General features: G+C 46.8%; 1 protein-coding gene across 3 annotated transcripts in view; it reads right to left on the reverse strand.

Annotated features, from left to right (window-relative positions):
• The window catches only part of CCDC146 (coiled-coil domain containing 146), a 120,963-nt gene that overhangs the window by 104,040 nt on the left and 1,854 nt on the right, over positions 1 to 15,069 (reverse strand). The window lies entirely within an intron of this gene.

A 15,069-nucleotide genomic window follows, 5' to 3' on the forward strand; every position in this document is an offset into this window, starting at 1 on the left:
CCTTAAATTAGAGTGAGTAAATGAAGACTCGGCACACCACTTCTGAAAGGTTGCTGACCCCTGGTACAGATTGTTGTCTGAGGAGATGGTTTAGGTCCTTTTACTGGTATATGCTGTGCAGCTTTGCTGGTGTAGTTATACCAGCAAAGTCTTTATAGTATAGACTAACACTTTGATTCAAATTGCTATAATTCAAGAGGTTTTTCAGAAGTTTGTTTCCTCCTGAGCTGTAGGAAGAGATTTTATTGGTTTGAGTCACAAAGTACGCTCTATTTGGCTGATGGTGAATACTGGGAGGAGTTTGACTCCAGTGAATCAGATAACTGAGAAAAAAATTGTCATTGAGATTTTTGTCAACACTCAATTAATTACATTTATTTTTCTGTAGTGAAGGAATTAGTATGTGTTAAAGAGGAGTCTCTCTCTAAATACATTTTATAATCACATCTTACTATTTTGTGACCTGTTCATATTTTTTCCATGTTAGATTTTAATTGTTTTTCTGTAATGTACATATATTCAGCAGAATAAAGTCAGATTATTTTTTGTACTAAAGTAGCTCCTATGGGGGCCCATTATAGGTACCATACAAACACAATATAAGAAGGCAATCTTGCCCCAGAGAGCTTACTGTTTAGGGCTCAAAATATTACATACATCCATGGAGCTTTAGTATCACCCTCAAGTCAATATACAGGTCTGTCTCATCTTACACGGGGGTTCCGTTCCGCGGTTAGTGCGTAAAGCGAAAACCGCGTATAGCCAAAACCCCATTGAGTTCAATGGCGGGCAAAATCGCCCGCACTACAGGTATAGTATTAAAATTGTTGTTTTTCTCTTTTTTTTTTTTTTTGCTTTTGCTGACCGCGTAAAGTTGAAATCGCACATGTTAAATGCGCGTAAGATGCGACAGACCTGTAAACAGATCTTCCCTCACAGGGTCATGAAATTTACAAACAGGACACAAATACTAAAAACATTACATTATCTCCGCCCCAGACCATGATTTAGTTGGTGTTGGTTCCGCTTTGAGCAGGGGATTGGACTAGATGACCTCCTGAGGTCTCTTCCAACCCTAATATTCTATGATTCTATGATCTTGTCCATACAGGAATTCTTATGTAGTGAGTAACACCTCAAATAGCAACAATTAATCATGATAATTAAAGGACCAGCAAAAAAAACAACACCAAATACATAAACTGAATTACAGTGATCATGTTACCACAGTTAAACACATTCCCTCTCTGAATAGTTTACAACCTAAGGGACTTGTTTCAAAACCACTTGCTTGTGTAAGCAGTTCCACTGAATTCAATGTGCTGGCATGGCCTCTCCCTCAGTAAAACTTCTAGCAGAATGTTAAGAAAGAGGAAAAATTGGAAGATTTCTTGAAGTTTCCCCTCACATTTTTCTGCTGGAGAGGTGCAGGATCATCCCTAAACCAAACAAATCCTACAGAACCACAAAAGTCCAGGGCCGCCCTAGGGTGACCAGGTGTCCGGTTTTCGACAGGAACACCTGTCGAAAAGGGATCCTGGCGGCTTTGGTCAGCACTGCTGGCCGGGCCATTGATTGTCCAGTTGGTGGCGCTGCGCAGCACGGCTGACAGGCTCCCTGCTAGCCTCTGCTCCACGGGCTCCTGGGAAGCAGCCAGTATGTCCCTCCTGGCTCCTACGCGTAAGCAGGGTTTGGGAAACCGAGGGCACGTGGTCCGGATCTGGTGGCGCCCCCATGGTTAATTTCATCTGGCCAGTGGCACCCCCTGCGGGTCAGGAGCCATGAGCGCCAGCTCGCCCTGTTGTGAGGGGGAAGCCCTGAGTCTCGGCGCCTCCTTGCAGGGCGCGAGTCACTGGGCCTATTCATCTCACTGTGGGGGGAAGCCCCGAGCCTCTGCGCCCCCTAGGTGGGTTTCTGGCAGGGCTTTGGAGCTGTGCTCCGGCTCCGCTTCAGCTCCAGGCAAAAACCTGCAGCTCCACTGCTCCGGAGCTGCTCCCTGCTCCAGCTCCAGGCTCCACCCCAAAGCCCTGGTTTCTGGGGGTTAATGGCCTGTGACAGAAAACAGGTTCTCCGCCCCAGAGCCCACACCCCCAGCCATAGCCCTCACTCCCCACCCCGCCACGACCCAACCCTCTGTCCCAGCCCTGATCCCCCTCCCACCCTCTGAACCCTTCAGTCCTAGCCAGGAGCACCCTCCTGAATCTCAAACCCCTCATCCCAGGCCCCAGAGTCTGCACTGCTATCCAGAGCCCTCGCACCCCCTGCACCAGCGCCCCCTCCCGCCCTCCAAACTCCTTGGTCCCAGCCTAGAGCACCCTCCTGCACCCAAAATCCATCAGCCCCAGCCCCATATCAGAGCCCTCACTCCCCCCACCCCCACACCCCAACCCCCTGCCTTAGCCCGGAGCCTCCTCCCATACTCCAAACCCCTCAGCTGAACCCCCCAGCCTGGTGCTCCCTCCTGCACCTCAAAACCCTCATTTCTGGCCCCACCCTGGAGCCTGCACCCCCCCACCAGAGTCCTCACCCCCTCCTGCACCCCAGCCCCCTGAGCCAGCCCAGTGAAAATGAGTGAGTGAGGGTGGGAGAGCAAGTAACAGGTGAGGGGGTGGGATGGAGTGAGTGGGGGTGGGGCCTCAGTGAAGGGGTGGGACATGGGCGGGACCTCAGAGGAGGGGCAGGGCAAGGGTTTGGTTTTGTGTGAGTAGAAAGTTGGCAACCCTACCGCCTGGCCCCACAAAGACAGTGTGCCTTTACATTGTCCCTTTATTTCTGGTGGCACTCTTGTTTGGTAGTGTATCTCCAAAGTAGTTGAAACCAGGGGCTCTCCCTAGTTATGGCTACCCAAGGATACCCCTAATGGAAGGAACCTCTACTGTGGATAGGCTCTTACAGCCAAGATTACCTTTTATTTGAACTTTCTTAGGGCTAGTCAAGGGATAAGATGTGTGTTCCCCTCTCCTCCCATCCAGCATGAAATTGCCCATCTCTACTCCGGACCTTCCCAATCCTCTTACATTGGAAGGAGACATCTGCACAGAAAGGGGACCCTACATAGGTGGATCTTGGGGGCATTATCTGGTCTAATGGTATTACTCATGTGAGTTAGTTATTCATGTTCATAAGTGTTTGCAAGATCATGCCCCAAATTACAAAACATGAAAACAGCACAATTGCTGAGAAAAGGGAGAAAGTTGGCAAATTACTGAAGAAAAGAAGGGGGTAGGAAAGATTTCTGGAAGAAGTGGCTTTTAAGGAGGTTGTCATAACTATAAAGGGAAGGGTAACAGCCCTCCTGTGTACAATACTATAAAATCCCTCCTGGCCAGAGACTCCAAAATCCTTTTACCTGTAAAGGGTTAAGAAGCTCAGGTAACCTGGCTGACACCTGACCCAAAGGACCAATAAGGGGACAAGATACTTTCAAATTTTGGTGGGGGGAAGGCTTTTGTTTGTGCTCTTTGTTTTGGGGGAGTTTGCTCTTGGGACTAAGAGGGACCAGACATCAATCCAGGCTCTCCAAATCTTTCTGAACAAGTCTCTCATATTTCAAACTTGTAAGTACAGCCAGGCAAGGTGTGTTAGTTTTATCTTTGTTTTCTCAACTTGTAAATGTACTTTTTGCTAGGGTGTTTACCTCTGTTTGCTGTAACTTTGAACCTAAGGCTAGAGGGGGTTCCTCTGGTCTCTTTAAGTCTGATTACCCTGTAAAGTTATTTTTTTTAATCCTGATTTTACAGAGATGATTTTTACCTTTTTCTTTAATTAAAAGCCTTCTTTTTAAGAACCTGATTGATTTTTCCTTGTTTTTAGATCCAAGGGGGTTGGATCTTGATCTACTAGGAGTTGGTGGGAGAAAGGAGGGGGGATGGTTAATTTCTTCTTGTTTTAAGATCCAAGGGGTTTGGATCTGTATTCACCGGGGAATTGGTGAAGAGTCTCTCAAGGCTACCCAGGGAAGGGAATTAGCACATTGGGAGTGGTGGCAGTGGACCAGATCTAAGCTGGTAGTTAAGCTTAGAAGTTTTCATGCAGGTCCCCACATCTGTACCTTAAAGTTCAGAGTGGGGAAGGAGCCTTGACAGAGGTCGTTGTAAGTAATAACATCAAAAAGTTATTATATCTTCCATACATGCTGTGATGTTGTCTAATTAAAATATAACCATGCAAATCATTATTGTTACCACTATTATATAATTGCAATGAATCTTAAATAAAGTGTAACACAGGGCCAGAAAGGGTTAAACAGCTGGCAGGCTAAATAACCCAGAGCCAACCTTTAAAGTCATGTTAGACAGGTATGTGAATGGTAATTAGGGCCATTTGATGCTAGATAGGTTTTAATTTAAAAGTTCTAGCCTATGTTGTTAGAAGTGATACTAATTGTGTGTGCAAAAAGAACAGGAGTACTTGTGGCACCTTAGAGACTAACAAATTTATTAGAGCATAAGCTTTCGTGGACTACAGCCCACTTCTTCGATGCAGCCGAAGAAGTGGGCTGTAGTCCATGAAAGCTTATGCTCTAATAAATTTGTTAGTCTCTAAGGTGCCACAAGTACTCCTGTTCTTTTTGCGGATACAGACTAACACGGCTGCTACTCTGAAACCTGTAATTGTGTGTGTTTACTTATATCTGCTAGCCATGTAAACAGACAGTTCCTGTCTGTCACTACAGCTATTGATTAAGAGATCAAAAGGGAATATTAACATTTAGATGAATTTTGGCTGCAATAATGTCATCGTCTATGTGTCTCTTATCCATTAAGCAGTTTATCTCAAACTTTAAAATTATTTTATGTTAATCCATGTAGTTAATTACTGGTGAGGTTTAGGAAACAGAAGGTTACATCAAAAGCTTATTGTTTACCCAGGATTGTATGGTCAAGTGGATGCTAGAAAACTGCATAAAAGACCCTTGGATCCTGACCACTTTTATTTCAGATCTGCTTGAGATTTCATGCAGGGGAAGTCTAAGCCATAAGGACTGAGACCTAGTTCTGACTGGATCACCCTGAATATAAACATTGGACTATAACCTAGAAACTATTTCTGAAAGATCTCTTTGCATCTACAAAGCTCACCATCTTTGCTATGAATCGGAACCTCAAGAATTGAACTCATGTCTGTATGTATATTATCTTTTAACCTATATTCTCTTTTCTTTTTTAATAAATGTTAGTTTAGTTAATAAGAATTGGCTGTAAGCATGTATTTGGGTAAGATCTAGAATATTCATTAACCTAGGGGATAATGTGTCTGATCCTTTGGGATTGGTAGAACCTTTTTTATATGATGAGTAAGATCTTTTCATTAATCCTCATCATATTTGACTTGGGTGTCTAGGTGGAGGTCTGAGGTTGGGTTACTTTAAGGGAACTGTGTTGTTGGCTTCTGAGTAATCAGTGAGGTGTAATAGGAGCTGTTTTGTGCTGGCTTGGTAAATCTAACTATTGGAATATCCACCAGCTTGGGGGATTGCCTGCCATATTTTTTGCAGTTCACCCTAATTGAGTGACTTCAGTTGGCTCCCCCGGGATGCCAGTCACACACACTCTATCCTAAAACACTGTGAAGAGTTCAATAATAGTTAACAAATAGTGATAAAATAAAAAGGTATTTAGCCCAAGTCAGGAGTGAATAAAGATCTGAGAATCTGGCTGCATTACATTCCTCCTCTTGTATTTGGCAAAATCCCATCTTTATAAATGTTCTGTTTTACGAATGGAGATCACCAAGTTTCTTGCATAAGTGGGAGCCAGCTCTACAATACTCTAGGTAACTAGAGGCCCCAACCAAGACTGTAGAGATCATCCTGCTTGGTTCTGTACAACAGATAGTATGAGACAGTGACTGCCCCTAAAAGACAAGACAGACACAGAAAGTACTATTACCCCCATTTTATAGATGGGGAATAGAGGCACAGAGAGATTAAGTAATTTACCCAAGGTTATATAGAAAATCTATGACAAAACTGAGAAATGAACCCAGATCTATGGAACCTGAGACTAGTGCCTTAACCACAGGGTTACCCTGCCTCTCAATTTTACTTTAATTTACAATTTTAAATTATTACATGACACAATAAGGCTCATATTTGTACCACATTTGCAAAGCACCCACAAGTGTCAATTTTTGCCATTATGTAAAGTATCTCCTATATAAAGAGCATGTGGCTGCTCCAAAGCCACTGGGCTGATCTAGGCTCGGTTCAAGGACATATGCAAGAGGGACTCGAAAACTTTCAACATTGACAGCACAATCTGGAAAGATGCTACTAGCAATAGGCTATAGTGGAGGACTGTGCTGCACCAGGGAGTCAGAGGTTGAAGAGAGGTGGTTGAGAGAGGAAAAAAAAAGAGAGCACAGAGAAAAAGGCAGCAGGTCTCGAGAGCTAGTAGTAATTTGGCTTCAACCTCTGGCCCCGCACTTTACATGTGCATTATCTATGGCAAGGACTGTCACTTGGGTACTGGACTTTTTAGCCACTCATGGTGCTGTAGCATGACACACAGTAACTGAACTGCTTTGGTGCTTACACCATCATATTTTGAAATGAACAGTTAGCATTCAATGTAAGTGATCTTTTGTAACACAGTCAAACTTTATATAGAAGCTATAATTTCATATTTTGGATTGTAACTAGCTACAAAATGAGGCTTTAGGATGCAGCTGCTGTTCTCCACACTCTCAGTGACACAGCATATTATCTCAGCTCTTGCCCCACTGATTGCCAGGCTGCTGTAGTTTTACCACCATTTTGTCTTTTATAGCTCCAAACATTCTCAAGGACAGATTGTGGCCTTCTGTAAAGGTTCACTTTGTGCTCTGTCCTCTTATACACCTTTCTGTGTTTTGTCAACAGAAGTAAATTCAGGTAAGACTATATTTTCATCTGCTTCACAATGGCAGTAACTGCTGTGCAGAGAACTTGACATTCTGTTGCAGCACTGAGTACTAGCACAGGCCAAATTAGTTGTGCTAGGTGGAACCCACCCACAAATTAGCCTAGCTTGCCATCCCCTCAAACCTACAATGTAGTATGTAATGAATTGTTTTTTCCTAACCTAAAATTGTTTATAATAAAATGACAGAAGTCAGGATTAAATTGAAGTAAAATAGATAAACCTAATTTTCTTTCTGAGTGGGTTCCAAATCACTATTTGAAATAGCACAATTTAGAACTCTCAGATAAAAATTCCAGTATCTTCCAACTCAAAAACCAGAGTGCCAAGTCTTGAGAAAATAGCCCCTGCCCTTTTTTGAGAACCGTTGTCGGGGGAAAAAAACAAACACAAAAGTGTTGTATCATTTACATTTGGCTAATGAAAGGTACGGTGGTCTCTTAGGGCAGTGAAATCTTTGAATGGTAAAATTTAAGCCTGCTTTTAGTGCTGTTTGGAATTCCTTCAAGGATGTTTTGACTTTTACTGATAGATTTAAGCAACTATATTTGCTAATGGGAAAAAAACAATTTGATTGTCTCCTGGAGGAGCCAAAACATTGTGAGACCAATGTAAACAGCACAGATGCCAAGACTGAATCCAGGAAATATTGTGCATAAACATATACACATGTTGATAAATAAAATAATTTTCATCAACAAAATGTTAAAATTGCTAAATATGTTTATTATCTCAATGTTGCTGCTGTTTTGTTCAGGTCTCTAAGCCATGCTGAAAGATTTTAAGAAAAAGAAACAAAGGCTACAAGGAAGAAATTCTAAACAGAGATGAAGAATCCATGTGTGTGGAAGTGTGTGTTGATATATGGCATTCACACTGTAGGTTGCAGTTACACTATCTAAACCGGGGGTTCTCAACCTTTTTCTTTCTGAGGCCCCCTGAATAGGCTATAAAAACTCCACAGCCCACCTGTGCCACAACAACTGGTTTTCTACATATAAAAGCCAGGGCAAGTGTTAGGGGGTAGCAAGCAGGGCAGTTCTCCGGGGCCCCATGCCCGTGAAGCTAAGTTGCTCAGGCTTCAGCTTCAGCCCTGGGTGACAGGGCTCGGGGCTTCAGCTTTCTGCCCTGGACCCCAGTGAGTCTAATGCCAACCCTGCTTGGTGGACCCCCTGCAACCTGCTTGCAGCCTCCCACGGGGCCTCCGGCCCCTGGTTGAGAACTGCTGGTCTAAACTATTCGGGGGGAAGAACTAACAAAGCTATGTTGCTTTTAAAATGGAAGCAGTTTGTACTGTAATAAAGACATATGCCATTCTCCATGGACCTAATATAAATTTATAATTAATACATCAATTGCTTCCCAAATACTGGAATTAAAAAGTACCTTGGGAGATACTAGACTTTAGGGTCACAATGCAAAGCAGAGAAGTAACATGGTATTCCAATATCTAAAAAGTGAAATGTCTAATTCAAATAGAAATGAAACTTGGAACGAGTTACAAACTTACACAATGGTTCTACAGTTTTGGAATGTTTTCAGAATACAGATGTGCACTGCAGATGCAGTTTTGCCTCCCAGCCTGGGTAGAGAGCCTTGTACTAGCTGGGATCAAGCTATCGTGCTAAAAATAGCAATATGGACATGGAGACTTGAGCACTCAAGTCTAGCTCCAGACCAGGCTGCAATGTCCATACTGCAATTGTTAGCCTGATAGTTGGAGCACCACTAGCAATAGCTCAAGCCCTGCTAGCGTCAGTCTATCTACCCAAGCAGGGAGGTTTGCTCCCAGTTGCAGTGTAGACTTACCTAAAGAGGCCAACGCCTTGATCTTGCACTGAGAACTGCAAGACAAACACACTTTTGATCTCCAATGAAGTCACACAGAGGTCCAGTCAATGGAGCAGTTTGCAGTATTGAGTCATAAGTGACTTACCCAAGGCCACATCGAAAGGTCTTTAGCAGTCAAGAACTGAACCCAGATCCTGAGTCCAAGTTCAATGCCTTAACCATAAGACCCCTTTAGTAAAGAGTTCTGTGGATAAATCAGAATGGAATCAAGCTCTTTCTCTCCTAGCTGCAGGAGCACCGCCAGCTTTTCTGCTGCCCTAGGCGGCGGAAGGTCCTGCCCCGAAATGCCACCCCCCACAGAGGCGGCGGAAGGTCCTGCCGCCGAAATACCACCGTGGTTGCTGCCCCCCAAATTGTAGCACCCTAGGCGACTGTCTAAGTCGCCTAATGGGTTGCGCTGGCCCTGCCTAGCTGTGTTAATTTTTGCAGGACTAACAGGAGTGAAAAACAGTATAATCTTATTGCAGATACTCAAATAAGATAAGACCCTGTATATGCAGATGGAGCAGATCTGCTGCTTAAGAAGGTACCATATTTATACACTCTCTCTCTTCATAGAAGAACTGCCAAATTAAATAGAATTGACAGTCCCTTTAAACTTTCATTCTTCAAATTTAGAAACTGAATTACAGAAAGATGTATGTTGAGAACAGGGCCGGCTCTAGGTTTTTTGCCGCCCCAAGCAAAAAAAATTTTGGCTGCCCCCCCGTCCCAGCCCTGGGCTCCTCACTGCACCCCCCCACTGCCCCAGCCCTGGGCTCTCCCCCCCCCCCACCCACAACCCCTGCCGCCCCAGCTCTGGGCTCCCTCATTCCTCCCCACCATTGCCCCCCACACACACCTCCTGCCGCCCCAGCCCTGGGCTCTTCCCCCCCCACCTGCACCCTCCTTCCACCGCAGCCCTGGGTCAGTGGTAACTCGCTCCCATGGCAGGTCATTCAGCAGGAATTTTAGATGTGCACAGAACACAGACAGGATTGGTTCCCATATGGTTACAGAACTGCAGTAAAGTGGAACAATTTTCAGCTTGTGTGACTGGAGGATATCTGGATGCATATTATAAGACTGTCCTACATAAATGAGGAAAAATTCAGGTGCCTTTATTATTCTTTTGTTCCACTCTTTCTTTTTATGGGGAATTTGCCAATGGAATATCACTGTCTTCCTTTTAAACAAACAAACAAACAAAAAGGCAATGGCTGTTGAAAAGAGCAATTCCAGTCCTAATAACCACTGGGAAGCATTTCTTGCTCAATTTTATCCTACTTTTTCTACAGCAAGTTACAGTGGATCAGTATATTTGATTTGGGAGAAATGAAGTAACAGCTGCCCAAACTGAGCTTGAGCACTCCTGAATTTTGAGGTGTTCAAATCTGGAAGGCAGGTGCTGGCGGTGTGGGAAGGGGGCTGTGGCTCCGCGGGGGAGCACGGCAGCATGTATGCAGCAGTGTGTCTGGTGCTGCGTGGAGCCAGACATGCTGGTCTGAGTGGCACGGTAAGGGGGCTGGGGGGGCAGTCAGGGAACAGGCAGCGGTTGGATAGGCATTGGAGTCCCAGGGGTTTGCCAGGGGACAGATAGGGGGTGGGGTCCTAGGGCGGAAGTTGGGGAGAGTCTCAGGAGGGGGCAGTTGGGGACAAGGAGAAGGGAGGCTTAGATGGGGTCCCAAGGGGCAGTTAGGGGCAGGGTCCCAGGAGGGGGCAATCAGGGGACAAGGAGCAGCGGTGCTTAGATAGGGGGTGGAGTCCTGGGGGACAGTTAGGGGCAGGGGTCCCGGGAGGGGGTGATCAGTTAGCAGGGGGGGGTTGGATGGGTTGGGGTTTCTGTGGGGGGCAGTCGGAGGGAGTGGATGGGGGCAAGGTGGGGTTACCCTCCCTCCCTGTGGAGTGTCCTATTTTTTGAATGTTAAAATATGGTATCCCTACCCTTCACAGTGCAGCTCTCCATTCACAGCAAGCTGCAGCATGAGATCTCAGCTACCTCACTCCCTCCCCCTCTTTCCTGTTGGTAGTAGCCAAGGGAATGCTGGGAAATGTAGTTCTTTCCCTGCTCCAGGGCTGGCTCTATAGGCAGGGAGCTAACCAAGGAACTACAGCTCCCAGGGCCCCCTGTTGGTTCTCAGCTCCCATGCTGGATCCCTGCCGCCCCTGCAAATGGGCTGCCCCAAGCACATGCTTGCTTTGCTGGTGCCTAGAGCTGCCCCTGGTTGAGAAACACATTTTATTGAATTATTAATAACTGCCAATCATCCAGTCTTAGCGTTCAAAGACTCCTCGAGTTCAGCTTTTCAACTTTACACATGAAAGATACAGAAAGCACTACAATTGCTCTTCTCTGCACTTGTTGTCTCATAGTAGTAGGAACACAGATTCTTTGCCAGAGTAATACCACATTGTAAATTTTTAGTACTGAAGTAGCACACTAAAGAGGTGTCCTCTTTTACTAACTTAAGCTTGTTTAACAATTATGCATTCAAGTTAACTTATATTTGCATAAATTGAGAACACAGAGCCAGACGGTGGAACCATTTACTCATAATGATAAGCAGTTACCACGCAAGCAATCCAATGGACTTAAATGGGACTACTCATGCAAGTAACTAACTACTCACCAGTATGAGTAAGCAGAGGTGCCAACCTCCCGGGGAGTGCTCGACCCCCTGCTCCACCCCAGGCCCCAACCCCACTCCATCCCTTGCCCGGAGCTTACCTCTTCCCAATCTCGCCCCTTCCCCTGCTGCTTCCTGCCCGCGCTCTTCCCCCTCCCCCCAGCACATCCTGCATGCCACTGAACTGCTGATTGTGATGGGCAGGAGGCACTGGGGGAGGGGGGGAACTGATTGGCAAGGTACATGGGCAGGAGGGCTGGGGGGAGGGGGAGGGGCTGATCTGCGGGGCTGCCAGTGGGTGCTGAACACCCACTATTTTTTTTCCGTGGGTCCTAGAGCCCCAGAGCACCTATGGAGTCAGTGCCTATGTGGTTCACAACTGGGATCATAGCTGGTGCTCTCGTAATAGGTGTTATAGCTAAGGCTACGATTTAATCACTGGTATTTTTAGTAAAAGTCACGAAGTCACGGACAGATCACTGGCAATAACCAAAAAGTCATGGCCAGTAACCTGCCCATGACTTTTACTAAGAATACCCATTACTAAATCTTAGGTGCTTGGGGGAGGGTGGGGAGGGGTGTGCTCTAGCGGACGCTGCTGCTCCCAGGGGTGGGAAGTGGCCTGAGGCCCTGCCGCCACTACTGCTCCTGTGCGGGAGGGGCAGCCAGGGGCCTGCTGCTGCCACTGCTGCTCTGGGCAGGGGGCAGCCCGTGGCCCAGCAGCTATCACTCTGGGCCGGGAGGCGGCCCGGGACCCCGCTGCCACTGCTCCTCCAGGCCGCCGCCACTGCTCCTCCAGGCCAGTGGGCAGTCTGGGGCCCCACTGCCACTGCTCCACTGCTTCCACCGCTGCAGCTGCAGAAGTCATGGAGGTCCCAGAAAGTCATGGAATCCGTCACTTCTGTGACCTCTGTGACAGACTCGCAGCCTTAGTTATAGCACGTATGTGTACCATGCACGTCTTCCTGATGGAAATGGTCCGTTTGAATAAGTTTCTTCTAGAGACTAGTTCCTTGTCAACACACAATCTTGCACCAGTTCAATTAACCCGCCCCCCCAACCCTTTGGGGGGGTGTGAAGGAATGTTCGGTTGGCAAGTAGTGATGCCAGGTACTCTGTGCGTCCAGGTTCATTTCCGCACGTGGGCTACCTAAGGGGAGGGGAGGAGAACAGCTCCTGACCCTCACAGCAGAGCTCCAGCCTGGGACCATTTCAATTTTACTAGCCTATAAAATATGAGACTTGTCCCAGAAACACAGGTATCTAGACATAGGGGTGCATTCTAATCAGCACCGGTAACATTGTAGCAAATGAACATAATATCTGAGCTGTTTCCCAAGCACCTGTGCAGTGTGCAGCACTGACTGTGTCAAGCCCTGGTGACTGACAGAGTGAACGGGGAAGGTTAAACGAAAGTGGAATGTGCTTGGGCAGATGGGCAAAGGCGACAGGCGATAGCGATGGATTTGTTTGATGTGTGCATTGCATGTTTATGTAGCTCTAAAACCAGGGAGACATGATTCATAGTTACATGAAAGGGCTCGGTTCTGTTTAGCATAGTAAGTCATGTACATCAGGATTGCACCGAAACATAGAAAGCAACCAAATCACACAAACAGCAATACAACATCCAAAGACTACAATCCTCAGTATACCAAGAGAACTTCCAAACACTTCTCAGTGAAAAACTGGCCATATGCACACCTGGAAATGACAACATAAGTGTCAAAGAAGACTGGGAAGCCCTAAAACAGACCATCCATGAGGTTTGCAAGGAATCCATTGGCCTTGCTACCTGCCATCATCAGGACTGGTTTGACAACAACGCTACTGCGATTACAATCCTTTTGGACCAGAAAAGAAAAGCTTTCTGCGACTGGCAAAACCAACCACTATCCAGTCAGAAGCAGAGCTTTTTCCATCAGCTAAAAGCGGAAGCTCAAAAAAGGATCTGAGAAATCAAAAACAAATGGTGGGAGGACAAAGCAAAATAAATCCAAACATTCGCTGACAGACATGACATGCGGAGCTTTTTTTGTGAGACAAAGACCCTATACAGACCAAGCTCATGTGGCCTCATGCCTCTGAGATCCGAAGATGGAAGTACTCATCTTAAAGATAACGAATCCATCAAAGAGTGCTGGAAGGAACACTACCAAAAGTTTCTAAATCGAGACTCGACAGTGACTGATGACAACCATTGACTCCATCCCTCAGCACCCAATTTGGGAAACTCTTGCCAACCACCCCCAACACCTGAGGAGGTCTGCAAAGCAATTAAATAAATGAACAATAAAGCACCAGGTCCTGATGGCATACCAGCTGAAATACTGAAAGTGGGGGGAGAAACACTGATTAACAAGCTTCACTTGCTGCTCCTCAAAATCTGGCGCACTGAAGAAATCCCTGCTGAATTACGTAATGCCAACATCACCATTTTCAAAAAAGGAGACAGGGCTGACTGCAGCAACTATGGAGCCATTGCCCTCCTCTCCATTGCTGGGAATATTCTTGCTAGAATCTTACTGAATCACCTGCTCCCTCTTGCAGAGGAAGTACTTAAATTGTCCCAGTGCGGCTTCAGACCATCACGAGGCACAACCAATATGATTTTCGCAGCGATGCAGATCCAGGAAAAATGTGAACAACACCAGAAGTTGTATATGGCCTTTATCAATCTAACCAAAGCCTTTGACTCTGCCAACCATGAGGCTCTGTGGAAAATCATGTCAAAGTTTGGCTGCCCAAACAAATGTATCACCACTGTAAGCCTCCTCCATGCCCAGATGACTGCCACCATCCTGTGCAGTGGCTCTACCTCTGAGCCCTTTGTCATCCAAACTGGCATAAAACAAGGTTGTGTACTGGCACCCACCCTTTTCTCCATTTTCTTAGCAGCTATGAGAACATTAACCCAAGACTGTCTACCACAGGGCATTGGCATTCAACGTTGGATTGACTTTGCCTATCTTGGCAGCCAGCTCTTAAAAAGGGCAGACATAGAAGTCAAGATTTAGCACAGAATTCGCTGTGCCCAGGGCCGGTGCAAGGAAGTTTCGCGCCCCGCCCCTCCCGCCCTGAGGCACCCCCCCCCCACGGCAGCTACCCTCCCTGCCCTGAGGCGCTCCTCCACAGCAGCTCCCCCCCCGCTCATCTCTGCTCCACCTCCTTCCCGAGCACGCCACCCCCGCTCTAATTCTCCTCCCCTCCCAGGCTTGCGGTGCCAAACAGCTGATTGGCGCCGCAAGCCTGGGAGGCGGGAGAAGTGGAGCGGTGACCGTGCGCTCGGGGAGGGGGCGTAGCAGAGGTGAGCTGGGGTGGGGAGCTGCCGCACGGCTCCCCGAGCCGAGGGGCTGGGGAGCTGCCACGGGGTGGGGGAGGGGTGTGTGTGTGGGGGGAGCTGCGCTGGGAGAGGGAGTCTGAGCCGCACGTGTCAGTGCGCCACCAGCAGCCCAGCCCAGGAATGCTGTAAAAAAAATTGGGGGCACCGCTTTTTGGCGCCCCCAAATCTTGGCGCCCCAGGCAACCACCTAGTTTGCCTTAATGGTAGCCTTTGGCAGACTGTCTCACCGGGTGTTCAACAATCACAACATTAGAACACTAGACTTTGTTTATAAAGTGGTGGCTATGAGACTTGGGTGACCTACAGAAAACACCTGAAAAACCTGGAACGCCAGCACCAGCACTTTCTTCGGAAGATACTCAACGTA

The sequence above is a fragment of the Malaclemys terrapin genome, chromosome 1 (assembly GCF_027887155.1).
Source record: "Malaclemys terrapin pileata isolate rMalTer1 chromosome 1, rMalTer1.hap1, whole genome shotgun sequence".
Classification (NCBI taxonomy): Eukaryota; Metazoa; Chordata; order Testudines; family Emydidae; genus Malaclemys; species Malaclemys terrapin.